Source organism: Ursus maritimus, unplaced genomic scaffold (assembly GCF_017311325.1).
Source record: "Ursus maritimus isolate PB19 unplaced genomic scaffold, ASM1731132v1 scaffold_20, whole genome shotgun sequence".
NCBI classification, from domain to species: Eukaryota; Metazoa; Chordata; class Mammalia; order Carnivora; family Ursidae; genus Ursus; species Ursus maritimus.
Window position 1 is genome coordinate 25,074,333 of NW_024424453.1, and position 5,657 is coordinate 25,079,989.

Here is a 5,657-nt window from a genome sequence, read left to right on the forward strand (position 1 = left end):
CTGATCACTTAGTTAAGGTGGTGTCCGACAGGTTTATTAAATATAATGTTAGTGTTTTTCCCTTTAAAACTCGTAAAAACTCGTAAATAGGGAGCCACTGGGTGGCTCAGTCGGTTAAGCATCTGCCTTTGGCTCAGGTCATGGTCTCAGGGTCCTGGGATGGAGTCCTGCATGGGGCTCCCTGCTTCTCCCTTTCCCTCTGCCTGCCACTCTCCCTGCTTGTACTCTCTGTCTCCGTCAAATAAATAAATAAATAAATAAATAAATAAATAAATAAAATCTTTAAAAAGAAAATAAAACTCATAAATATTTGGGAAGGGAGATACTTTGAGGCTGTGCAAAAATTTTGTTTTACCTTAAATCTTGCTTCACCTACTAATTCTAGCATTTACTGGAGGATCTTACCTGCAGCAATTATTACTATGGTGTTCTTGGTGATTTTCTATTTATCTCATTCCTTTTACATATATTGACTGGAATTCTTCTGTAAAGAAAACTTACCCTTTCATCCCCTACTTATTATTTATTTATTTAATAATTTATTTGTATCAGTATGGACCCCTGGATATTTATTTTATTTTCTTGAGTTGTAAATCTAATACTATCATTTTGCTAAAATGGTTCCATATTCAGTCATTGGGAGCTCTCCCAGGTTGGCTTGCTGTGTCCTTTTGACACTACTCCACTTTTTTTTTTCTCTTATTTTAGCACTTCCCTAATTTCTGGCATAATGAGATATTCATCTTATATTTTCTCTGCTTACCCCCTGGACTTTTCCTAGAAGTCTGGTTGCTTTTATTGGAAAATGTCATTTAAAACCAAGATCTGGGCACTAGATACATTCATTGCTACTGGTGTGTCCCCACTTCTAGACAGAGCTAGAAAATATATAGGTATGTTATGCATGCACACACACACACACACCCCTACATTTAAATACATGGATGGATGGATGGATGGATGGATGGATGGATGGATGGATAAATAGATATAGTTTCACTTGTTGAAGGACCCCTGGGTTTCCAGTTTTTAGTGATTATGAATAAAAATTTTTTTTTAAAGATTCTATTTATCTATTTGTCAGAGAGAGAGAGAGAGAGCAAAAGCAGGGGGAGTGGCAGGCAGAGGAAGAAGCAGCCCCCCTCTCCAAGCTGGGAGCCTGATGTGGGGCTTGATCCCAGGACACTGGGATCATGACCTGATCTGAAGGCGGATGCTTAACTGACTGAGCCACCCAGGTGTCCCACATAAAACTTCTATAAACATTTATATGCAGGTTCTTGTCTGAACATAAGTTCTAATTTTACTGGATACATGCACACACACACTTTAAAAAAAAAAAATATGAGTTCTTGGGGCACCTGGGTGACACAATTGGTGAAGTATCGAACTCTTGGTTTCAGCTCAGGTTGTGATCTCCTTGTCATGAGATTGAGCCCCACATGGGGCTCTGCGCTTAACATGGAGTCTGCTTGAGATCCTCTCTCCCCTTGCCCCTCCTGCTCATGCTCTCTCTAAAATAAATAAATAAATCTTAATAAATAAAATAAAATAAAATAAAATAAAATAAAATAAAATAAAAATGAGTTCATTCTAATACTTTCAAGTCCAGTCTAGCACGAGTGGGTTTATTCTAGCATTCCCAGGTTGCTTATAAATTTCTCCAACCATGAGAAACCTGCCTTTCATTATTTACAATATATTTACTTACTTGTTTTACATGTAAAATAGTTTCAGAATTGCTTACCTATACTCTGGAGAGAAATAAATTCAATGCATAGTCATTTGGGTTTCCCTTCACTTAACAAAATGCCTTTAAGATTCATTTACGTTGATAACCAAACTGTGGAAGGAGTCAAGATGCCCTTCAACAGATGAATGGAAAAAGATGTGATACACACACACACACACACACACACACACACACACACACTGGAATATTATTGAGCCATAAGAAAGAATACCTACCATTTCCATCGACATGGGTGGAACTGGGGGGGATTATGCTAAGTGAAGTCAGTCAAGCAGAGAAAGACAATTATCATATGGTTTCACTCATGTGGAACATAAGCAATAGCATGGTGGACCATAGGGGAAGGGAGGGAAATCTGAAGGGGTAGAAATCAGAGAGGGAGATAAACCATGAGAGACTATGGACCCCAGGAAACAGACTGGGGGTTTCAGAGGGGTGGGGGTAACAGGGTGATGGGTATTAAGGAGGGCACATGTTGCGGTGTTATATGTTATATGTAACTAATGAATCATTGAACACTACATCAAAAACTAATGACGTACCTTACAGTGGCTAACTGAACATAATATATCCATAATATATCCAGAAAATAAAAAAAGATTACTTTATGTTGTTAGATGAATCAATCAGTTCATGTCTTTTTATTGCTGAATGATATTCTACCCTGTGGACGTACTACAATTAGAGCACAGTGTTGATGTACAGTTCTTTTTGTCTTTAGCTTTACCAATATCCAGTGAAAACATCCTTTTGCAAAGTTACTTAGGTTAATTTCTGTTTTGTCTTACGCCAATCAGTGTAACTAAGTCATTTATTTGTAACATGGTTAGATTCATTTGTGATAGTTTACATTTTATCTTGGGTCTCCCTGACATCTTGTGTTCATTTTTTAAATTTGCAGGTAGTAGACTCACTCTTGTGGTGAGACTGTATTTCTTTGGGATTTGACAAATGCATTCAGCCATATATTTACAACCACAGTATCATACAAAACAATTCCACTGATCCAAAAACTCCTTGTGGTGCCCCTTTGTAGTTAACCACTTTCATCACTTCCAACCCCTAGTAATGATTGACCTTTCTGAGGTCTCTGTAATTTTGCTTTTGAGAACATAATATAAATCGGATAATTCAATGTGTAGTCTTGTGTCTCACTTCTTTCACTTGACAGAATGCACTTATGATTCATTCATGTTGTTGGATGAATCAGTAGTAGTTCATGTCTTTTTATTGCTGAATGGTGTTCTATTGCATGGATGTACCAGATTTTTTTTTATCTGTTCACCTATTGAAGGACACCTGGATTGCCCTCCATTTTTGGCAATTATGAATAAAGTATAAACATTTGCATACAGGTTTTGTGTGAAGGTAAGTTTTTATTTCACTGGGTGAATACGTAGGAGTGCAGTTGCTGGGACAAATGGTAACCCATGTTTAGCATTATGTGAACTCTTTTCCACAATGACTGTGCCATTTTCCAGGTCTATCAGCAATGTGTGTTTCAGGTGCTTTGAATCTCTGCAAGCAATTAGTGTTGTTAGTTTATCTTTGTTTTTGTTCTTAGCTATTACATTAGATGTGTAATAACATCTCATTGTGGCTTTAATTTACATTTTCCTGATCTTTAATGATGTAGAACATCTTTTTATGTGTTTATTTGTCATCTATAGATTTTCTTTGATGAAGTGCTCAGTTCTATTCATTTTTTTAAATTGGGTTGTTTGTTTACTTATTGTTGAATTTGAGAGTTCTTTATATATTTTAGATAGCAGGCCTTTGTGAGGCTTGTGACTTGAAAATATTTTCTCCCATTGTGTGGTTTGTCCTTTCAGTTCCTTAATATTGTCTTTTGCAGACCAAAAGTTTTTAGTTTTGATATTAAATTTTTCTTCTATGGATCCTGCTTTTGGAGTTGTATTTAAAAACTCTCTGCTAGGTTCTCTTACATCAACCACCTAAGCGTCACACTGTAAGAAGCAACAACGTTTCCTCTTCTCTACCATCTGCTCAGAGCCACAAAGCAGCAACCATGCATGAATGTATCTCCATCCATGTTGGCCAAGCTGCTGTCCAGATTGGCAATACCTGCTGAGAGCTCTATTGCCTGGAACATGGCATCTAGCTTAATGGTCAGATGCCAAGTGAAAAGACCATTTGGGGAGGAGACGATTCCTTCACCATCTTCTTCAGTGAGATGGATGCTGGCAAGCATGTTCCCAGGGCAGTGTTTGTAGACCTAGAACCCACAGTCATTGATGAAATTCACACTGGCACCTACTGCCAGCTTTTCCACCCTGAGTAGCTCATCACAGGAAAGGAAGATGCTGCCAATAACTATGCCCAAGGTCACTACACCATTGGCAAGGAGATGATTGACTTTGTCTTGGACTGCATTCAGAAACTGCTCCACCAGTGCACAGGTCTTCAGGGCTTCTTGGTTTTCCACGGTTTTGGAGGGGGAACTGATTCTGGGTTCACCTCTCTGCTGATGGAACATCTCTCTGTCGATTATGGCAAGAAGTCCAAGGTGGAGTTCTCCATTTACCCAGCCCCCCAGGTTTCCACAGCTGTAGCTGAGCTCTACATCTTCCCTACCCACACCACCCTGGAACCCTCAGATTGTGCCTTCATGGTAGACAATGAGGCCATCTATGACCTCTATCGTAGAAACCTTAGTATTGAATGCCTAACCTACACTAACCTGAATAGGTTGATAGGTCAAATTGTGTCTTCCATCACTGCTTCCCTAAGATTTGATGGAGCCCTGAATATTGACCTGACAGAATTCCAGACCACCTGGTGCTCTATACTCACATCCACTTTCCTCTGGTTTTATATGCTCCTGTCATCTCCATGAACATCTTTCTGTAGCAGAGGTCACCAATGTGTGCTTTGAGCCAGCCAACCAATGGTGAAATGTGACCCTTGCCATGGTAAATACATGGCTTGCTGCCTGTGGTACCATGGCGACGTGGTTCCCAAAGATGTCAATGCTGCCATTGCCACCATCAGGACTAAGCATATCATCCAGTCTGTGAACTGGTGCCCACTGGCTTCAAAGTTGGCATTAATTACCAGCCTCCCACTGTGGTACCTGGTGGAGACCTGGCCAAAGTATAGCAAGCTGTGTGTATGCTCTGCAACACCACAGCCATTGCTGAGCCCTGGGCTCCCCTGGACCACAAGTTTGATCTGTTATATACCAAGCATGCCCTTGTTCACTGGTATGCAGGTGAGGGCATGGAGGAAGGAGAGTTTTTTGAGGCCCATGAGGACATGGCTGCCCTTGAGGAGGATTATGAGGAGGTTGGTGTGGTTTTTGTTGAAGGGGAGGATGAAGAAGGAGAGGAATACTAAAGTTAAAAATGTCCCAAAGGTGCTGCTTTTATAGGGAAGCTTATTCTATTTTAAACATTGAAAAGTTGTGCTCTGATCAGTTAATTTGTCTGTAGCAGTGTATACTCTTATATACAGTTACTGACCGTGCTTTAAAACACAGTACTTTCTTATAGACCCAAGCTGTTCATTTCTCTGATGGATTTGAATAAAGTATTCCCTGTCTTAAATGAAAAAAATAGATAAAAAATAAAAACTCTCTGCTAAACCTAGATCATGTGGGTTTTAGGTTATGATGTCTCCTAGAGGTCATAAAGATTTAGTATTACTATTTACACTTAGGCCTAGATCCATTTTGCATTTATTTTTATATAAGGTGTATAAGATTTAGGTCAAAGTTTGTTTTGTATATGGATATCCAATTGTTTCTCACTATTTACTGAGACTATTATTCTTTCTCCATTAAAGTGACTTTGTACCTTTGTCAAAAACCAATTGACTATATTTATATAGGTCTATTTGGGGGCTCTTTCTTTAGTTCCATTGGTCTATGTATCTGTCCTTCTGC

At 39.1% G+C, this 5,657-nt stretch overlaps 1 pseudogene; it reads left to right on the forward strand.

The window, feature by feature from the left end:
• The first annotated feature begins 3,782 nt into the window (after positions 1-3,782).
• Positions 3,783-5,407, forward strand: LOC103678759 (annotated as a pseudogene).
• Positions 5,408-5,657: the final 250 nt, after the last annotated feature.